Source organism: Brachyhypopomus gauderio, chromosome 12, assembly GCF_052324685.1.
Source record: "Brachyhypopomus gauderio isolate BG-103 chromosome 12, BGAUD_0.2, whole genome shotgun sequence".
NCBI classification, from domain to species: domain Eukaryota; kingdom Metazoa; phylum Chordata; class Actinopteri; order Gymnotiformes; family Hypopomidae; genus Brachyhypopomus; species Brachyhypopomus gauderio.
The window spans coordinates 22,181,497-22,204,623 of record NC_135222.1 but is presented as its reverse complement, the minus strand read 5'-3'; the positions used below and the strand labels follow the sequence as shown (position 1 = coordinate 22,204,623).

Genomic DNA, 23,127 nt, shown 5'->3' with positions numbered 1-23,127 from the left:
TATATATATATATATACTAAAGAGAATTTTGAATTTCACAGAGTTCTCCAGCTTAGTTCTTGGTGTTTGTTTAATTGGTGCATTAATCTTTATTTGAATTCTTTTTGGTGTATGTCTGTTTTTTGCTTTCTTGACATCACACAAAACATTGCCACGAACAGCGAACAGTTAAAACTCCTTAATTCCAGTTATTTTTCATCATCCTCAGCATTTAATAGCTTTTGTTTCTTCTTTTTCTTCTAGTTTTATCTTAGAGGCTTCACAAGCATCAAAAGCAGTGTGTGTAGCCTGTGGACTCCAAGATGAAACATCCCAGCATACAGTTAGGGATAGTCTGTCACGCTCACATTATATGCAATTAATTTAGAAGGAATGCTTAAAACATTTAAAACACTTCACATAAAAATTTACTTTGTTTTTTGGATAAATCATACAAAGTAATCATCAAACACATTTAAACATTTTCACAACAGTTTCTCTAGCAGTGATGAGTCTGATATGCAGCAACCCAGTGTCCAGGAGTCTCAGATAACCAGCATTTTAAACATGTCCGACAATGTCTAGTACTGTACCACGATTTAGGATTCGTTTTGCAGATAACCACTTTAACACTTTAGTATCGTTGATTTATCTAGTTTTAGTGCCAAATGTGATCTGTAAGGTATGCAGGTATAGCCTTGTGAAAGATTTCAATTTCTTCTCTCTACTACAACTTTAACTATAGATATTAAGACTATTAGAGGGGACAGTTATAATCCCTTTAATACCTTTGGAAATATGAACCTCGGGGTTTGAAGTGACTGGTATTGTGGTTACTATGTGGAGGTGTGGCAGTAGGACAGAGGCAATGTATTCCTGGAAACAGAGCAGTGGGTGACTGAACGAAATCACAGCCGAGATTCCTGACAGAGATATCAGACAGAGATAGACATTAAGAGTCTGATCTCCCTGACCCCTGGCTGAGCTCTGCTGGTCTCATTTGTGCTGATCCAGAAGAGAGTTGAGCTCCAGAAAACGAAATGAGACCACACCACACAGAACGATTATGAGGTCGAGTTGCTGTATTACCCTGGCAAACATGCTGGATCTTAAACACTGCGAGCACTGAGAAAAGTTCCTGCAGGAAAGTCCTTCCTAAATGGATTTAAAAAGAGGATTAGGGAATGCTACCCAGTATTTTAGGTGGTGTTTCACTTTAGTAAAAGCAGCAAATCCCAGAGGAAGAAAGGGATGCCTCCTGGTCAAAATCCTGTCAGCATATTACAAAAAAGATGGAAAGTATTAGACTCTGAATGAATACCCCCATTTCTCAAATTCAATTATGACATGAATATCTTTTCCATGAGTTCCTAACATGTGTCTCTTGACCTGCCCAATTAGCATGGTCTCTTATGGACTTGGCCTTAGACATACTCCTCCAGTAAAATCACTTTCTGAGTCAGTACATTTATCTGATTGTTACTGAATCTGTCTGTCTACATCACATATGGAATATGTGTGGTACATTGAGCCATTATGAAAATATGGTACATGGTTTATTATCAAGAAAACATTTAAATATTTATGGTTGTAAATATGTATATATTATCAACAATGATACATTTGAATCCTGCAACTGAATACTAGTACTGGACATATGACGTGAGTTTTTGGTAAAATTACAGCGATTGAAGAATAATACTGTTGTATTTGGCTCATTATTGTAAACCAAATCATTTGTACTATCTTACAAGAGCAGGCTTCAATGCTCACAGGCCAGAGCTTTGGGATCCAGGTTCCAGTTTCTGCGGTTGTAATAGCAGTAGAAAACTGGAACTGTGTGAAAGCTCATATGTTCTCAGGGGCAATATTTGTGGGCTTGCATACACCCAGGTCCTATGCGTGTAAGTGACATACACATAACAATGCGAAAGCCCGTCATATACTTGCACACTTCTTTGTGACTGTGGGAGCACACCATAAGAGGCTTTGTGTGCTGGCCCGGAGGCCCTCAGCCACCTACAACAGGGGACCTGTAGAGCAGTGGGTCTTATCCAACTGGTCTAACATTTATGCGGTGTGGAAATTTTACAATTCACTCCACACAAAAAAAAAAAAACTCATACTTTGTAGATTTTCTAGAGAATTTTACGACAAAGTTAAACTGTAACTGTTTAACTTTCATATGAAATTCATATGAAGCTTGAACTGTCAAATTCCAAACTATAGCTCTATCATTGGGGCGAAATCCCAGTGTTTGCACACCCGCAATGTTGCCTCACCAGGAAGGGGCAATTCTTGATGCCCTGTGCCCAATGTTTCTTTGTTGGGGATCCCCCTGCTGGATTTCTCCTAGTTCACAGGTCAAGGTAGTGAAGAGGTGGGGCGCTGGTGCTGTCATCCTGTCACTGCGTGTGGTCACTCAAGCCTGTCGACAGTTTAGTGGATGGATGCCAACGTCTCAGGATGCTCCCAAGTCTGTGTTTCCTTCTGGTTCTGCACTTTTAGCTGGGCTGTAATAATTTAATGCTGGAGTTGCTGCCAAACTCCAGAAATGTAAAAATTTCCTCTGCCCCACATATGATCCCATATAGAGCTAATTGTTCCTCTTTTCTCTTTTCAAGCGGTTGCCCTCCTACCTGAGAGAAATACTGAGATAAGGAGAGATGAGCCTTCCCTGTTATCCACCCTGGGCTTGCCACCTCCTGCCTAACCAGCTATGGATGAAGGATCCCCCCCCACCGAGTCTTGGTTCCTCTCAAGGTTTCTTCTTCATGCTCTTAGGGAGTTTTTCCCTGTCATTGTCACCCTTGGCTTGCTCACTGGGGGACTGGGACTCGGACACTTGTAAAGCTGCTTTGTGACAACTGCTGTAAAATGCACTATATAAATTAATTTTGATTGATTGAAGGTAAGTATGTTGTGTGTTCTCCTTGGTGCCAGCATTATTTTAAAGGGTGTGTTTCAGATCTGTGCTTTTAGAATGAGAAATAATATAGGTAGCCAATTTTAGAACACAGCTCATTTATGAAGGAACTGCAGTAACTGAAACAGACTGTTTTATTCTAAGCGATAAAGAGGCATTGGAAAACACGAAATAATTGCTACTCTTTTTGCACCCAGTGGCACAAGAGATGTGTTTATATCTGATTAAAGGAATGCTGAATGAAATTGTGCTGGGGGGCAAGTTGGCAGAGAGCTGGCAGTGTTTACAGTTCAGGGTGCTGGTTTCTTTGATTTAAAAGGGGGGGGGGGGGCAGCCTAAGTTCAACCACTGTAGCACTACTGCTCATGGCCTTCCCAAACCTGCTGCTGATAGTATTAGCCATCCATGCCCTGCTGCCTGCATTTCCAGCCTCACTTGCTTAGTTCCTTGCATGCTGCACCAGAGGTCATCAATCCCACATCCTGCATGTTGGAGGTTCTGGCACCTAGACATGGAGTAAGCATGGCTGCCTTTAATTACATGCACATGCTAGATCCTGGACCCACCTGCTGCCTTTGCAGGCTTCCCAAAGTGCTTTACAACCCACTGTTCTTTGATCTGCTGGACCTGCCTTCTGCCTTTCCAGATAATCCCTGTCATGGACAGTGTCCCGTTTCCAGCTCCTGTTACAATATAATTCAGTATTGTCAGAAACTTGTGAAATTTGTCCAGCATACTACAGCAGCTCCTCACACAAATTCACACACTCACGAGAACACCTTTCAACATGCCACACAACAAGATACACACAAACACCATTTTTGCAACAGCAATTCACGTACACATCCCACGGTATACGTTTACACATTGTTAAAACTACAACATGTTTATATCTTCCACTTTTTTTTTTTTTTTACATTTTTCAGCACATTACACATTCCAAAATTACAAGTTGTTCCAACCTGTTTCTGTCCTTGGTCCAAGCACGGCTACAGTCCTGGTTCTCTGCTTGCTCCTGATGTGCTTTGACCTTCAGCCACTGCTCCAGTTCCTGCACCTGTCCTGCTCCAGAGAGCAGGTCTAACTCTTGTTCCTGCCCTTGACACAGTGAAGGCTCTCTAACAAACATCTTCCATGTCCCAACCCAGCTCCTGGTCTAGCTCCTCTCCTGACCTCTGACCCAGTTCCTGCTCCTACTCCCAACATGGCCTTTGGTCTGGTCTATATGGGTTCTGATCCAGTTCTACATCCTGGTCTTAGCTCCAACACTCTCAGGTGCCTGGCTCCTGTACCAAGTTCTGATATGTTGCCAGTTTTTCTGCTGGCAGAATCCACCCAACACCAGGCCTTGTTTGGTTTTGAGTTTTCCCAATATTTGTTTTAACCTTTTTGAGTTTTCTTTCCCCAGTGACCTTGTGTACTGAAAAAAATAAAGCATTGGCTCAATGTAATAAAATTTAATTAATCAATCACACGAATTTTTTTTCATTGAATCAATCCAAAAATCTAAATTCATTTAGTCATGAATTAAGTTTTTTGGATTGAGTCAATGAAAAAAAATTTGTGTGATTGTTTAATTCAATTTTATTACATTGAGCCAATGCTTTATTTTTTTCAGTGTATATGTACCCATCACCTTCCCATCTTCATGGAATCATTTCCATTTCCGTTTTGCTCTTAGTGGTTTTGTTCTAGTCTTTGTTCAAGTCAACATGTATGGCTGTGTGTACCAGCCTGTAATCACCATGTTTGTGTCAATCCTCTCATCTCTCACCTAGATCCATACAAGTGATTGTAATTCCCATTATATTTGACTGGAGGTAGGGTGTAATTATTCAACTCCATATGCGTTGCTTTATCTGTTTTGTATTTAGTAAATAAAAATGCTCATTTAATTATTTCTTATTTTGTTATTAAGATAAAGAAATAGATTAATTTAACACATCAGTAACAAGTGATCTTATTCAAAAGTTGGATTTAAATGAAATTATTATTATTATTATTATTATTTAATAATAATATAATTTAACAGTTTTTGTTACGATTATATATATATATAAATATATTGGTATGTATATTGGAATTGCAGTTCTGTTCTTCCAGTCTGCTAATCTAGTCTAATATAAAAGCATTTTCTTATCGGTTATCACGTTTTCATTTTCATGTTATGAATACATTGTTGTTAATTATGAATGATCAATTAAAAACCAACAAGTATGTTTACTAATGAAGTAAAGGAGTTTTTAAAATGATGTTTTTAGTGGATGCTGTTTTCAAATATTCAAAATAGCTCATATCCTGTGAATATTACAGTGTTACCCAAAAGAGAGTGGAAAACACCCTGTGAAAACATGGAGTGCGGAAGCAGAAAGGAAACGCTTTGAGTTAATGATCGATGAGGTAGCTTTCTTTGACTTCAAAGCCCTTGAGGACTGCTGGTGAGGGTGCTATTTTCCCCCATGTAACCTTGGGCAGCATATGACCTGACCTGGTCGTCATCAGTAGGCACTGGGGAGGTTCTCCCTGCTGCTGCCTTTAAACAGCCTGACAATACTACTTTCACTTCATCCAGCCTTTCACTGCCCCCCCCTCCCCCCTCCCATTCTTCAGGATTTTCTTGGCATCTGATTTTATTGGTCTCTGTTCTAAGGTAGGTTCCCAGTTGCTTCTCTCCTGACTTGGTACTGTCACGGACTGCAGATTAGGAAAGGGGGGAGGGGGGGGGGGGGGGGGGGGCATGGTGGTCTTTTTTGGAGGAGTGTGCGGTGAATTTCTATGGTCACTTTGCCCAGACTTCACCCCCACTGTGTTTGGCACTTGGATTTTGTGTGTTGCCTGAGTGATGTGCCATATTGTGGTGCGCTCATGCAGTGACTAATGTAATTTAGCTTCCTCTGAGGGCCCTCAGAAAAGGTGCGGGAAAATGCCCCTCTGTGCCCTCTGAGGCAGGCAATACAAACCCCACCCCTGCAATCGGAAGTCAACTGTTTTCACTTTTAAGTTTTAAGAAACATTATCTAGATTCTAAGCCTTTTTTCATTATTTTGTCATTAATAATTATTATTAATAATTATCATTATTTAATCATTATCTTTTTTATTTTTACTTAAGCCTTTATTTATCTATTTATTTGCACCACCAGAGCAATCTTTAATCTTATTCTTCTAAGAAAACGTTTAGTAAAATCAACAAATAAATGTAGTGGAACGGGGGGATCCCCCCAGTGGACACACTTGATATTTGTAAGAAGGAAGTATAATTTTTTTTAACATGATTCATAACCCAAACTTAAACTGGCAGTGTAGATCCAAAACTAGAACTAAGAAAAAAAACAGTCCCACATAGACAGTGATGAAATAACAAGATACAAGTGATTAAAATGATTAAGCAAATTACATTTTTATTTCAAATTTAATTAATTTATAGAGATAATGGTTTGTGAAGGAAATTACAAAACAAAATACATATCCTAATTGCTGTTTGCATAAGTATTCAACTACTGGGCTTCATAAGCTTGAAGTTTAAACAACGGAAATATATTGTCCTAACAGAGGTCACAGTTGTGTTACCTGTCAATCAAAGATCAATCACCTCTTTGGGTGAAATAATTCAAGTGCCAATGGTCAAAGGGGCCATAGGCAAATGGCACTCTGAGGAAAATATAGATAAAGTTATAAATAGTTATATTATGCACAAGACTGGAAGAGGCTTTAGACATATGTGTTTGTATATTAGTGTGGGCACTGTAGGATCAATTGAAATGAAATGGAAGCTGCCATGATCAACCCAGGCACTGCCTAGACAAAGCCAGCACCTCGAATATCAGCATCAGAACAGTAAGGGGTCTTGTGAGAGAAGCCACACATGAAGATTAGCAAGCACTCAAATGGAGCTGCGTAGTGGTTGAGAACAACACCACTGTACAAGACACACCATTACTGAAGAAAAAACATCAAAACACATCTGGAGTTTGATTAAATAAATGATTACTCCTCTATTCATTAAATTCTCTGTAAAGCCCTTTGTAAGAAAGTGTTACTTTTTTCTAAATTGTATGTTGTATGAGCTAAAATGTAATGATTTAGATCTCTGTATTTACATGCTGTGTATGTTAGTAATATTTATAAGCACCTGAGCATTCTGTGTAAGAAACATGTACAGATCATATTTTCCTAACTTTATTATTGGTATATTGGTTATTTCATATATCAAAATATGTGGTCAATTGAGAAGTGTTCAAAAGTTATTCGGCTTAAAAGCATTTCTCGTACAAATCAAGCTGCAAGGAAAATCTAAAGGATTTTGTCCTTTAATATATTTGTGTTCAATCAACGTTTTATCTAACAGTGAAAAATATGCCTGTGTGTTTCAGCTTTTTGAAATGAACTCAGATTTGCCTTGTGTGATATGTTCTGTCTCTGTCTCTGCAAGACTCTGTGACTGAGGCAGGTTGATGCAGACCACCACAGCTGCACATGCAGAGATGCTTGTTGCAGTCCTGTCAGGGAGAGACTGGTCTGTCTGTCTGCCTCACCAGTCTCACCACATCGTCTGTGACTGAAGCGACTCTGACAGCCAAGACGGATTCCTCCATTACAATAACTGCCATTGGCATCCAACAAGGCAGTTCAATTCAGGCTTTCAGGTTTAGTTTTCAAAGAACTTTACAATGACACCTGTGGTGCTCACATGGTATGGCTGATCCAAACATCCAAATGCCATAAAGATGGTTCCTATGATATACAATTTACATTCTGTAAAATCACACTGTTAATTGTTGATTTGTAAACATGAGGAAGATTAACTTTCCTGACAATTCAACCATATTATACTATTACCTTTAAATGATACCTAATATGTTTCCTAGAAATTACACATTATAACCCAATTTACCTTTAAATGATACCTAATATGTTTCCTAGAAATTACACATTATAACTCAACAGTAAATTTCTTTGAATGAAATGTGATGTGTGACAGTCACAGACTACAAAATGCTAATCTTTAGCTTCTTTTCCCACACACTTCCTGAGGGCACATACATCACTTGGTAGATGACCAGCAAGCTGTACATGTGACATACATTCTGTTATTATTGGTCTGAGTGCTTTGTGCTGAAATATAAAAAATACAGGACTTTAGACCAATGTATCAGTTTACCGTACTTAGTGCCAAGGCTTTTATTTTATTTCCTCTCTTGTCTTGTGAAACAAGTTCAGCGTGTTTAATTAATTAATTAATTGTTCTGGCACCCCAGGTATTCAAAAGCAAAGAGAGACACCAGAAGGACTGTAAAACAGCCTAAATCTATACCTGCCCCCTCCCACACACAGAAAGAGCTTTAGGAATATATGTCTAAAAATAAGTGTAATGGTGAATTTCTCACCTTCAAGCACTTGGAGTATTCCTAATGTTTTGGAAGCCGACCCCAAAGGCAATGAAGTGAAGTCCTCTTCCTTGTGTGGGCATTTACATGTTGATGATTTTATTGGGTCTGACATTCTGGGGAATGACATTGCCCAGAAAGCAAAGTCCACATCCTGTGGGGTGGCACGTCACGTGTGCTTATTGGTATTTTAACAGACATTGACAAATGATGTCATGTCACTACTACTCCGAATATTAGTTCAGTAATCTGTATCAAGTATCATCTGTATCATGATTTTCAATGCCATGCTAGTAAATGTGTCCTCTCTAAGCATATATTACTGCTTCATCATTACATTGGGTAATTTTAAGATATTTAAGAGGTTAACTGCATAAATATAAATGCTGATACCTAAAAAAGAGACCCAATCTTACTTTTCACAGAGAGAATTTGAGTATTTGACTATTTGACTTCTCCTCTGTCTCTGATCCCATGTGACTCCTTCTCCTCCCTCTCTCTCCATGTCACTCCCTCCTCCATCTCTCTCTCCATGTCACTCCCTCTCCTCCCTCTGTCTCCCTCTCTCTTCCTCTCTCTTTCACTCCTTCTCATTCTCCCTCTCTTTATCCTGCTCTCTGTCATACTCTTTCACTCTCTCCTTTATGTCTCTCTCCCTCTTTTTCTCTTTCAGTCCTCCTCACTGTCTCCCTTTCTTTCTCCTCTCCTTTTCTTCCTCTGTTACCTCTCTTTCTCCCACTATCTTACCCTCACCTTTAAGTTTCCCCAGCTCACTATGGCTCCTCCTTGGTTTGAGGACTCCAATAAAAAGCATCCACTTGCTTCCACTTGAAAGGCCCAAAAAATCACATAAACTGACTTGCAGATCTTTTATATTTTTTCATTAAACATTTGAATCTTTCCTAAGTATTTCTTAAATATTTATTTTGACTGTGAACACTTGTATGCTGAAAATGGGCAGAGCTCTCTTACCGAGTACACAAAGCAGAGGAAAGACTCCAGTACTGGTTTACTTGATGGCAGACCCGTTGGCACTGCTGTTTCTCAGTCATATGAAAGAACGTTTTGCAAGTTCACTGATTTCTAAATAATTCCACGAGTATATTTAATGAAGCAAATCCAAGTGTGGATCCCGTGTCCTTGTTCTGGAGATGTTGTTTGTAGTCACAGTGATTTCAAACCATTTTTATGACGTTTGATAGCAAGTGAAGGCAGGCCTGATGACGACAGCTCTTGAATTACTTTTCAGACATGGAGCAAAAGCAGCATCTCCACCACGCCATGCTGATCACGCTGAAGTAAATCATTATCACCTCTAATCAAGCCTTCATTTAACCTGTCTAAAGCAGATTAAACAGATCACATACACTCATCCATGCCTTCTGGCTGAGGACAATTTACAATGAGACGTTTGTGTCGGTGATCTGGAAAACTCTGCTGTGAGTGAGTGAATGAAGGGCTGGAAGAGTTCTACTCAGGCATCATGGGAAAACAAACATGAGAGGGCATCATGGATGGGAATGTGAGTAGCTGCCTAACCTCACCTGCTCTGTCCCACATCCTCCTCATAAAATGGACTATAATGACAATAAAGAGATTTTATTATGATTTAAGCTGTTCCAACACACCTAAATTTCATTTGCATATATATCGGTGGATCTTGGTACAGGGTTTGTTTTTGGTTTAAAAACTATTGCTACGCTTTGAAAATATTGAAGTTATTTTCTGAACAAGTGTTCTTAGGTAATCACACTTACCTGATGACTAAACCATGCATGTTAGATTCGGCTGACAGGTGCAATATGTTCAATTGGAGATGGAGGATGTCCAGTCCAGAGCAGCAAGCCTTTCGCTCCATAAACAAGATCACAAGCTCAGCAGTCATTGCCATGTGATGAGTTTCTCGAGCACAAGTGGAAAATTAGCACTTCTAAATGAAAAAGAGACCACACATGAGCTATTAAGGCATTAAACCCTCCCCCTAAAACTTTATTGGGCTATTTTTTGCTCCAAGTTCTCATGCCCATCCTAGGTTGGCCCCCTAAAATTAGAGTTATGGTAGTTTGTTCAAATGGGGCTCCCATTGTAAAGGCTCGGCTGGGGTGTGTACAGGGTGGAGGACCAGATCCTGGGGACGGTCCAATGCTTTGGGTTTCCCACTGCTCGAGCAACACAGGTCCTCAGGGGGACTCGCCTATTGTGCCCTGAATCTCTACATTGTACCATAGCTGAACAAACCCCCTGCCCAGTGTTCCAGCCCTGCTTTATATAAACGCAATTTTTTTCCCCTGAATTATTGCAGTTCAGTTCAGAGTTAGGCCCTTTACTCTAAGATTTATTGGCAAGGTCTTTGGTTTGAGTGCAGCTGTTCTGAGCTGGAAGAACTACTGTGGATGCACCAACAGTTGCACCTCTGTCTTGGGAAATGAACTGGGATCTGGTGTCTGCTGTGCACTTTTTTGCAGCAGGGGATTTATGTCTCACTGTGGCCTCCTTCCGGTTGTTTTCTCTCAGGGACATGCCCAGCTTCTCACTCATGACAGACAGACTGCTAATAGAGAGCCATAATTAGCCAATGAACCCCGTCAGCCAGAGTATCATGGCAGAATCTGTCATTAGCGCTACATTCTCTTTCTGAACCCAGGTCAGTGCCTAGAGCATCAGGCTCACACATCACTGACTTCAGAGCTCAACACTCTCAATGTCAAATCTATGCATGTTAAAAATCCCATAGATACAGGTCTTTCCTAAACTGCTGTGGAATAGTAAGCAGTACAGTCTTAGAACCACTACTTAAGACTTAATACTACTTAAGAGTAAGAAATTGATCTGGATGGCAATATCAGATCTTCCTTCCTACACAATAGCTTTGAATGATATCCCAGAATGAAGAGTTAAAAGCCCATCCACTAGATGGAAGACCAAGGCAAATTATGGATACTTCACAAAGATTATTTTTGAATAGAAGTACCTCAGTAAGAATATAAAGCTATTTCAATTAAACTATTATTCAATTCAATTATTATTACCCCAGTAACAGCATGGCTGCATTCTTTATGAAGCAGTGACAATTTTGTTTAGTTATTCAGAGAGCAGGAATCATCATTTACAATGTTACTACTAATCCATGGGAGTCTCCAAATTATTAATTCTTCAATTAATTTGCATATGTAAAGTGAATGTTCACAAAATGTATCAGTAAAAATATATTTAGAAGAAATAAACAAAAGTAAATCAAAACAAAATATAATTTAAATTGTTGTGAAGTATTTGAAAAAAAGCTTTTAATAGATCCATGAAATACCTACTGCCATGAACAGGTTGTTGTCCATCACTGCATACAACCAACCCAACATTCTAGCAAAAAATTCTCAGTCCAAATAATAATCAAACAAAGATAGAGAAAATTAGAAAACAATCTGAGGAAATATTTGTGTAAGAGATGAATACAAGCTACTAGCACACTAGCTTTGCCAGATGAGTTATTACTGGAAATAAGTGGGAATGGAATTAGGTATATATCCAAACATTTTCTGACTAGGTATGAAAGCAGAGAAAATAAATAGCAACCCTGTAAACCCTGATTAGATTCTGAATAAACCTTACCAGAAAAATTACAAAAACATTGTGTTTCATGTTGTAAAAGGGAAAAGCCCTTTTGTTTTGGATGCTAAAGTGTGTGTGTGTGTGTGTGTGTGTGTGTGTGTGTGTGTGTGTGTGTGTGTGTGTGTGTGTGTGTGATTGTTAAACCCATTCAGCTTGCAGCAAGCACCAGAAGAATCTGTCTTTATTACAAGGACACATGTAGAAATTTCAATTCTACTTTACTGCACTTTTGCCTCATTTTGTCCTTCACCATATGCCCCTATGTAGGATGGATTATGACACCAACTGAGACGTCCACAGATTGAAGCTCATTAGTCATACAGTATACAGTCAATAAGAAGCTTGCAAGCCACCTAGAGCTAAATAGTTTACAGACCCAAATAATCTAGAGCTTTGGCATCATCCTACTATTTATGTTCTACTCAATAAAAGCACCTCTTCCCCAACAGATCTTTTCCCCCATAGAGTTTTGGTTATTTAAATGTATTCATAAGGTCACGTATCTATATATACATATACATTGCCTATATATTTGTGTATATATGCTACACACAAAAAATAAGTAGGTGGAGATGGGCATTGGTTATTTAGTAATATTTACATTTTCAGCATTGAGGAGTCACTCTTATCCAGACCAGAAGTGGTTTGTCATACACTAATAGAATGTATCCTTGTGAGTACAGTAAGGTAGAGTGATACACTTAAACTAGAATATAGTTTAATCCAGGAATCAATACTGAAATTGAGGAGAAATGTAAATTACCAAAAGCACTAAATCAAACAACAGTAACTTCACTACCAAATAATGTGTACAAGATATGTTTAGTTTATCAGTAGTATAAATCGTCCTTAGGTTGGAGATTAGTGGCCTTTTAAATACTCAACAGTCATATCGCAGAACAAAGAGGACCACAACACCCAGAATCCCATTCGTCATCTGCCTCGTTCCTTCTCCCTTCTGGTACCTGTACGTCCATGGAGACACATGGCCAAAGATTTTGTGATGGACCTGCCTAAGTCACAGGGTTATATAACTATTTTGACCATTATGGACAGTTTCTCTCACGGGGTCCATGTTTGCCCACCACTTATCAGACTGCAGAAGCCTTGTTCATACATGTCTTAATGAATTTTGGGCTGCTGGGGGAGATCGTGGTCCTTTTGGATTGGAGTCTTCAATTCACCTCTTCAGGTGTGTCCACCTTGAGAGACTAGGTGTAGCGGTCAGTCTTACTTCAGGATAGTCAGATTAGCCTTTTAATTTTGTCAAAATTATTATTTTTTAATGTATAGCACTTTGTGTCAACTGTTGTTGTTTGAAAGTGCTCTATAAATAAAGATGATGATGATGATGATGATGATGATGATGATGATGATGATGACCCCCAATCTAACGGGCAGTGCAAGAGAGTTCATCAGGAATTGGGGAAATACCTATGCGTATTCTGCTACAATAATCCCAACGACTTTCCTTTCCTGGGCAGAGATGGCCCAGCACTCACTCACTACAGCTTTTGCACCCTTTGTATGTTTGAATGTTGCTTAGGTTATCAGCCTAACTTGGCGCCCTGGACCACTGAGAGTTCTGACGTGCCGGCAGTGGGGGACTGGACAAGGCGGACCGTCGGAGAGGACCTAACCCAGAGTATGCAGTAGGAGACTGGTCACCAACAAAGTGTGTAACAAAGGTATATTGGTCCGTTCACCAAATATATAAATGTATATGTAACGCATATGCAACCTATTGCCTACTTCCTCACTACCTGACATCCAGTTCGTTCCACGTATCCCTTCTCAAACCTGTTGTTCCAGGTCCCCTGGATGAGGCTACTCCCGAGACCACTCCTCACACGTTTATGCCGAGATGGAGGTCCGATCAATTCTACCTGGTGGATTGGGAGGGGTACAGCCCAAAAGAGCAGCATTGGCAGGGCTCTCAAATCTCACGCATTTGACCGTCTTCACACGCTCACACGCCACACCTCCGATTTCACACGGCGAGAAAAAAAATCTAGTTTATTTACCTCCGATCCATATCTATGTCGCCCTCCACTGGCGATCGATCGCGATATACAACGTATACAACCCCCCCCCCCCCCCCCCGTTATTAACGAATTAACGTTCGCCACACCCCGTCAACAACTCTCACACTCTGGCATGAATCCAAAACTTGAGAGCCCTGAGCATTGGGATCCCATACACAAAGTCCTGGATAAGGGTCTCCGTGTGGACTTACATCGGCAATTCCCACATCGCCCAGCCCCTCACCCCAGGGGGCGTCCTCATGCATCTCTGTGACTGTCTCCAGAGGGTGCCGAGCTGTCCTTGATCCTCACCCGTGGCAGACACCTCAGTGGAGGATACTGTCATACAGCAGAACCAATAGGACCACAGCAGCCAGAATTTGTCATCTGCCTCGTTCCTCCTCCTCTCACTACTAACGGGCACACCTGTTTTCAATTTAGTCTCTCCCATATATACTCCACCCTTCCATAATCTCTTCGTGAAATATTACCAAAACTCCTAATAGTAAGCATACTGAGTGCATAACCACTTGGGTAGCTTTCTGTGAGAGAAAGTGCCGAATACTTTGAAAATAAAAAAATATTGATCTGTATGACAAAGGTCAGGTTTGAAGCATGAGGCAAGAACAATAACTGGTTGTTCAATGTTATGATGCAGTTTCAGACAGTAAGACCAGGGAGTGCTCAAAAGAAATGGAGAGGCCATGGTGAGGATATGGAGTTCCTGGGATGTGCAGCTGCTCAGTCTTCCTGGAGAGGAGTTTTAGGTGGTAGACTGTTATCCATGAAGCAATGTCAGATGAGCATGAGAAGTGTCAGCAGCATAGCAGTGGTTGGAGAAGCCGTGAGAAGATCACCAAGAGTAACTCGTACAAACAGATCGCATAGATAGCATTTACATCTGGGAGAGTAAGCACGTCTCATACTATGTGATTATGTATGATTAGTGCTGATCTGAAGACATTTAGAAATGCTGACAGACTGTGGTTCCGTTGCTGTAAGCTCATTTAGACCCATTCTCAGCCATCTCTTTTTTATTTGGTAAAGACGGTCACTGAGGTTTTTCAGCCAATTATCGGAGGTAATGAGGTAGGAAGTGGCATACACCTTGATTTCAAAACAAGGTCATTAGGACTCTCAAACTCCACCTGCCTTTGTTTGTACCTACCCAGCGTCTGACATGACATCGGCAGGGTTTTGCATCCAAAAATGGTCATGCTTTGAACATTGTGTTCTTCTGAACTCTAGTGTTGAGGTCTTTATGTCCCAATTCCTGCATTTCACAAACCACTCTTTCCTGGTGTCCCAGGGCTACAAGCATAATCCAAGAAAAAAAAAGAAAACAGTCAATCAAAAGTTATACATGACCTCATTCTAATCTTTTGTAAGCCAACTTCTTATTTTTTCATGTTAAACAGGAGAAAGGCAGAGCAGAGGAATAGCTCCTGAGTAGTTTTTGTCTCTTATGATGTATTATCTCTGTATGTCACTGTATATTTGTACATTGAGTTTGTAATGTGGGTATAACCACCATGTCAAGTACCAGACTGAATTCTGGGAGATGGGTTCTCTAATGCACTTTGCCTGGTCCCCATAAACGGGAATGGTCTTACATTTGCATCAGCTGCCTATGCTCAGATTTCCGTCTGGATGATTGTCTTCATCATGTCCCACTCGAGAACATCTTTGTCTCAAGCACCATAATGCCAGCTCCTGTATATACATGTTTTTTCCCGACACTCCTAAATGAGAACCCCTGGGACACAAAATTAAATCATATGAGCCAGACATTAGTGCACAAATGTCAGCAAATACCTTTGTCATGATCCGATTGTGTCCACCGGTGCAACTTGTGTGTGGTGCGACCCTGACCTCAACAGAGATGTTTTCAGTGGGGAGACAGATACAAACACAAAGAGTCTGCGTCAGTTCACCCAGGGCTCCCGTTCCTGATTGCCTAGAATAAGTGACCTTTCAAGACGTCAGCCACAGCTCGATACATGCCTCAGACCCTGCTGCATATTTGGATAAAAGGCTCAAGAGGGAGTCCATTTTGTCACTACTTCTTCTTTGGGGATTTTATTTAGGGCATCCCTAAAAGGGCAAGCCTCAAGCTGTTGGGGGGAATGTGCGGGAAGACCGGGGGGATGTGGCCCTAGTCCCAGCCAGCACGATCGGTACCGTGTGGGGCTGCACAATACCCACACAGCAGGCCTGCACACAGCACTCTGAGCCACTCGAAGAAGCCACAATGAATGTTCACCCCTATCTTTGCCTCTGCTAATCCATTATCCCCCCCCACCCACTTTCTCACACTTTCTTTTCACTTTTTTTGATCAGAATATGAATGAGAGAAAAGAGGGAAAGGTTTGCTTGTGTGATAAAGAATGGGCAAAGATCTTGAAGACATCATGGGAGCACAGTGGATGAAAAACTATAGTTAATATTGATCAGAATATCTTGGAGGTATGGAACCATTAAGCAGTTATATTTTGAGGAGTGAGACCTTGAGCTGCAGTTCAGGGTGAATTGAGCTCCGTCTTTGAAACTTTGAAATCTCTTTTTATCTGCAAGAGAGTTGGGTGCAGGCACCATGCCGAAGCAGGGAAGAGAAGACAATGTGGTGGGAGAAAGCTTTGTCATGAAGATCAGAAGGAATGTTGGGAATATATACTGGAAGCTAGTTAGGAGGGAGGAGTTTCAGGCACAGTCTTTTGTTCCAAACTTCAGTTATTAACCAACTCCACAGTAACAATGTAGATGAGATCAGAGATCGGTGCAGGTCTTCCTGAAATATGGCCTCTTCCTGTTTTCCTTACCAGTGCTCCTTGTTGGACCTGCGTACTGAATAATGTCTATGTCTGGATTTAGAACGACAGGGAGGTGTTACATTCAGGTCTGTGATGACTGTACTGTATGATAACCACACGTGAGGAACAGGACTTTTAGCCGTTTAAAATCACTTGTCTAATTTCAATAGTACATGCAGTCCCTCATTAACATTCCCAGGGAAAGAAACTCACTTACCAAAAGGTGAATGATGTAATAGGCTGTGGACCACCCCTCCTCCTCCAGTCCAGGCTGTGACCAATCACCAGAAGAGATCAATCAACCCAGCAGAAAAGAGCAGTCTATGCCTGCTGGAGTTGGGTAGCCCTGAATAGAGCAATGGGCTTCCTTCCACACCTCTCCACGTCAGCAAGAACCCATTACAAACAGACACACATGGCCCTTTACACCCACATCACATCAAGAAGCCCCAGGGCAACACCCACTGCAAGCCCACCACTTTTCAGCAAATGTTGACAATAAACACGAAACATCTCCTCTGGACTTTGTAGCAACATATTCAAAGTCTGTAGACTTGTTCTACCTTTTACCAATCATTGACAACTAATAGCTGGTGAGAGCAAACAGGATGACAGGGTTTTTTTATTCACGGTTTAGCTTCCCTTAAAATGATATACTTTAGCTTTTTATTCGAAATTTCCTGACAGGTGGAGAGATAAGAGCCCAGAGCTTTTATTTGAAAGGTTTTTGGGCTCAGCTCAACTCTCAGAAGATTTTATTAAATCACCTTGAGGAAAAAGGTTTGACAGAGCAGTGTAATTAATTTTTAAAGGAGTGTCCACTGACTGGATTCCAGCTCTCACAACCCAAGAACGAGGCTTTGAATTGACACTGCACATAGTTAGCCAGCTGCCCCGTAGCTGTCCGTCAGAGAGAAAAAAATGACACTTGTATAGGTTGTATTAATGATTCTTTTCCTACTCATAAGCACTTTATCAGTCAGTCACGCAAATAAAGGTATGACATCCACATAATGGATTTTATATGAGCTTCCTGAAAGTCACGAAAGGTCAGTTTTTGAATATTTGCTTTACAATAAGCCAAAGTCAAATGAGACCTGTTAATAAGCAACAGTGCAGATTGAGAAGGAATGCCATGCTGATTTAGAGCCGCGGGGTTAATATAGCTGTACTTAGCAGTACAGTGAAGCTTACACTCAACCATGTATAAAGCATGCCTGTATAAGAAAGCACAGGGCAGACCTGAAACCAGAAACATTTTTATTAAACGGCTACATTTCCTCGTCATCTTTTCCCCATTTTCCTTCTTTTTGGGGCTTTGTAATAATGCTCTTTTCCTGTGGTTTTGTGGCTTTGAATAAAGTTATAATATTGCATTAGGAACATAATTATCCTGTTTTAGAAAGGGAAAATGTTGGGTTTCATCCTGACCACCTTGGCAACTTTTTAAAACCAAAATCTGTTATCACTGTGTGGTCTCTGCTGAGACTCACAAACATCCTGATTTGAAAGATCACCTTGGTACCCTACAGTAAGTGAAAGAAATATGTAGGCAAACACGTTAGATCAAGAGCGCTACATTTGAACAAATATCACATGTCCTTGTACTTCAAAAGGTTGTGTGAAACTTTAACACAAAGGTCAGCATTCTTATCTGTTCATGTTGACCCCATAATCCTTTAAATGTGATTTGCATGCAGTATTCAGCTAATTTAACCAAATCTACATGCGCTGAATAATTTTATTTCTCTTCCCATTGCAGTGCATGCAGGGCTGTGCAGACCTGGGCACTGTTTTTAGATTATAAATTCTTCCTCTTACAGAACTAGATGCAGAAGAGCCAAAGTGTTTGGATTAGTAGATTAGTGGCCGTTCTGCACATGAGTGCACACAGCAGCAGGCCATCGATCGGCCCTCTGCAGTAAGAAAGAAGAAGCACAATTACTTTTAAAGGGTTCAAATCTCTTTTTAAAGGGAGTCTATTTCATTTGCATCTAAGAAGTGCTCCATTTGTTTCGGTCTGCTATAAACCTCATCTTAATGTATGTGCACCACATGGGAATGGTTGGTAATGTGATTTCCAAGGGACAAAATAACTTTCCAAAAGATTTGTTTTCCAGTTCCTTAATTGCACCCCCTCTCCCTGCTCTCTCTCTCTCTCTCTCTCTCTCTCTCTCTCTCTATCTCTCTCTATCTATCTCTCCTTGTCTCTCTCTCTATTTGGTACTTTGTGTAATGTGGATCTAAAATGAAAACCAACGAATCAATACCAAAAACCATCCCATTTGATCAAACTATTTTCCTCGATCTATAACCCCTTAGAGGCACAATTTGCCTGATCTTATTGCTCTGGGCACGTTCATCTGAACATCCGTTTTTCCTCAATAAAACAAAAAAAGAAGGTTGAAGTCATTTGACCATATGTCTGGGTGTGTAGGAAGAACATCCATGGCCTAGTCTCCAAAACCATAACCAAAAACACAGGAATGTACTAACTTACATCAGGTAAACGAATCACGTCTAATTGACTACTTCACTTTTGCAAAAGTCATATAGAGAAAAAAAGGATTTCTATAGCGTTCAGCTTCTGCTCAGCTTCTGTTGGTGTGTATTTCAGTCTAATTGTACAGTAAACATTTGTGAACTGTGTGTGTGTGTGTGTGTGTGTGTGTGTGTGTGTGTGTGTGTGTGTGTGTGTGTGTGTGTGTGTGTGTGTGTGTGTGTGCATAGATGTACACATGTAAGTGAATTAATGGCTTCAATTCACAGTTATACATCATAATTTAGGATTTAATATAAAGTGTTCTGAACTGTGTCTGCTTCTGAGGCAGTGGGTGTATTTATAGTGAATTTCTATGACCATAGTGGTGTGGCTTCATACTAGACTGTGACTATTATTATTATTATTATTATTATTATTATTACTGTTACTAGTGTGGTTTACTATCATTTGCTATTTATTTTTGTGTACATGTGGGTTAATGATTAAGCATGATTATATTCAAATCAAGCACAGACTGTTTGCTGATAATCTAGCATATATATTATCATAAACTACCATATACTATCTCTGGCAGCTGTAAGTACATGTTGACTCTTGTGAAATCAAGTAAACTAACTTGGAAAATATAATTCATGTTGACATCTGAGTGTATGTACTGAGGAAAGAAAACCTTACCAAATGACAACAAAGGAATTGTCAGCAAAGCAACCAGTAAAAGCCAGTAGTGTGTCAGGCCTGTGTTCTCCAGACAGCAGACAGCAGTCTGTCTTCTCCAGACAGCAGGCCTCAGCCTGGTCTCAGCAAGCCACAAAGTATTTCTGTGTGTTTCATCTAAGGTGAGCATGACCCACAACACTTCAATCTTACTTATCCAGCTCTGAGAAGAGTACAGTGCGGTAAGGTGAACCAAAGGTTGAACTACAGTGAAAACATCTCTGGTTACCTCCAGCTCTGCTGACATGCTTCTCACCAACTTTTACAACTGAAACGTTTCAAGTTGTGAATGAAAAATGGCGATACACTATGTATGACCCAAAAGGGCTGTGAGAGATTTCACATGGAATTACAAACCACATAAAAATATGAAAACATTTGGGCAGTGGGGGCCAAAATTCCCCAGTTAGTGTAGTACTGAAGAGGTAATGTTCAAATCTAACAGTAGGTTGCTATTTTTTTTTCAGTCATTAAGGGCAATTATAATTTGTTTCTGTAAAATTCACTTACCTCCAACAATAATGAGTCTACAGCACTATTTGAGATAGAACTATTTGTGCGGCTTTTTCTTGTTTCCTGCCATTAAAGCCATTCATAACTCCAAGTGCTTGAAGCCGTGTCTGCTCTGAGTAACCTGGCGACGAGCGATAAAGCGTTCCGTACGTTTGCTGACAGCCTCGTCTCTTCTCCTCCCAAGCTGCAATTATGAAATCGCTGCGCACAATAGAAAACGACGCATCCCACAGCACAACAGGGCTTATGAGAGTCTACAGGCCAATTAGTCGCTTGTTTTCATATACGCTGAATTAGTTTTTCGGGGATTAAAATCAAAGAGTCCCGTTGCTGATGTTCACACCACCACAGACCGGTGTGTAGGCTTTTACTGGACTTCCCAAGAGTTCTAGACACTTTACAACGTACATTTTACACTTCAAAAAAGGACATCTTCTGCTTCTCAGTAAAAAAATAATAAAAAAAAAACTTCTGTTTGATTTGTATTGTATGCGCTTCCCAAGGACATTGCATAGAGCTGATATGTGGAGTCATACCCATGACCAGAAGTGTATGACTTAAGGTTACAAAACAATGTATCAATATGAGCATCTATCTTTGTTTGTATTTGCATATGCATGAGCAGGGCGTATGCTTGCTTAGTCGTCTGTGATCATCCTCTTTACCCTGGAGCTGAGATTTTTCCATCTGTTCTCCCTTGCTGTTGTGGAATTCTTCGACTAATTGTATTACACCATCACAACAGCATACATTTGCACATCCATAAAACCTATGGATCGAGAATAATTAGCCTGCAGCCTTCTGCGCATAAAAGATTTGAATCCAGTACATAATTGCCGTACCGCAAACTCACTCATAAAGCCAAGGAACATTAGTCCAGTTAGTGGCAACTGCAATGCCATTAAATGGCACAGCAAACAGGAACAATATGAATAAATTGTGCAATATGGTTTGGGGTGGTATTACTGCACATATGTAGCAGCTGGGTATTTGGTATTTCACTCTGACAGAAATTATCCAGTACAACTTATTCAGTATTCAGTAAATTCAGTGGAATTTTAGTTCCAGTTTAGCATGTGCAAAATAACATATTTGTAGGTCTAACTTTAAATTTCTTGTCACAAGAATATGCCATAAGCTACTGCAATCATTCTAATATCGGTCCCAAACCTGTTACTAACATCATGTAGACTGCCACACTGACTGCTAAAAAGCTTACTTTTGCAGTGTACACTAACTAATTAACATAAGCAGTGTACGCTAATAAGATGACATGATGCTCCTTTCATGGGAATGACAGCATGTTTTGCATTTCTGCGGCAGCACATATCATCTTTATGGCTTTATGGCCACCAATCTGCGAATGTCTTTTGCCAGGCAAAAAGCAACTTGAAGCGAAGCGTCCCGACGGATCCTTACCCCAGCACGAGATGGTTTTGCCATCAGTTCCTTGTGCAAAGCAATGTCTGCCATCTTCTGGAGCACCTGAGAAAGGCGCGTCAAGGCTTTTCAGCGGCGTCTCGTCTTCGGCACGCGACGAGACAGAGGGCTCTTCCTGGACCAGTTCCAGTGCTGTGACCTTTGGGGTCACGGCCCTGTCATGGAGTTGTTTGCTGCCACTGTGGAAGAGCCGTCGGGATGTGGTGTGTGAGCAGCACAGTGTCTACGCTTGGTGGGAGGGAAACTTGGCTGGGTGTCTGAAGAGCCCAGACGCCAGCCGCGTGCCATCCAGAGTCGCAAAGTCAAGACCACAATTGCATTCATGACGGCAGCTGTTGAGGGTGCTCTTAGAGCGTGAGGAGGTGGTGAAAGTATTTGTTTAGATCATGGTTTAAAATATTTTGTGAGGTGACAGGACTGAAGGCCATTTAAAAGTTGCTGTTGTTTCATTGCTGCTGTTGTACTTATAAAGGGTCTGTGAAAACAGTAAAAGAAAAAGACACAATAGCCTCATTCATTTGTTATTGGTCCTTAGAATAGAGCACTATTTCGCAGACGATAACTATTCAGTATCAGTAAGCTCACTGCAGAGGAAAGGAATAAATATCTCGTTCATATACCATTATGAAGCAGCTAAGAGGTCGGTGTTGCTCTGATCAATGGAAGTGCATTTCAGTTCTTACGAGGCCTCATCCACTACAAATTCTGCTGTCCTGTGGGTCTCCTGGTAAGCGGCCATCTTGTCCTCTCGCTAATCCCCAGGCGATGCCACCCAGTCGGCCGAACAAGCCCTAAAACCTCAGCGTTTGTGTGAACAGGCTCCATTTTGAATGACGATCCAGAAAACATCTTGCTAATAACAGGCCTCTCTGACAGTTCAGTAGAACACAGCGAGCAGTTCAAAGAGCACTCGAGAGAGACCCCGCCCTCGGCCTGCCCTTTTTTTTCTTTCCTGCAGGTTTTGTGAAAACACAGAGCATCATTTATTTACTACCTCTTGTGGTTTTATTATCAGGGTCATGCGGCCCAGCGAGTGTTTATCTTGGAGGTCATTCCACTGGGCATGAACTTGTTTGGGGAACAGGAAGGAAAGGAGGTGAAATATCAGACACTGGAGCTACATCAGTAATGTATAGCCTTTGGCCTGCCCTGCTAGGCTCGTGAGTTTGAGGTGAGCATCGCGATCCAAGATGCTCGGACTGCCTCCTTTGAAATAATATTTGAGT

General features: G+C 40.7%; 2 long non-coding RNA genes across 2 annotated transcripts in view; both read right to left on the bottom strand.

Annotated features, from left to right (window-relative positions):
* LOC143528488 (uncharacterized) overlaps positions 1 to 10,317 on the bottom strand; it is a 29,287-nt gene extending 18,970 nt beyond the window's left edge. Inside the window, exon 1 of the long non-coding RNA XR_013134472.1 lies at positions 10,049 to 10,317. This is a non-coding gene — a long non-coding RNA (uncharacterized LOC143528488). The remainder of the gene's footprint in view (positions 1 to 10,048) is intronic.
* Positions 6,433 to 9,627, bottom strand: LOC143528487 (uncharacterized). Its single transcript, XR_013134471.1, has 3 exons — positions 9,264 to 9,627; positions 8,292 to 8,445; positions 6,433 to 8,019 (listed from the first exon to the last, which is right to left on the bottom strand). It is a non-coding gene; the product is annotated as an uncharacterized LOC143528487 (long non-coding RNA).
* Positions 10,318 to 23,127: the final 12,810 nt, after the last annotated feature.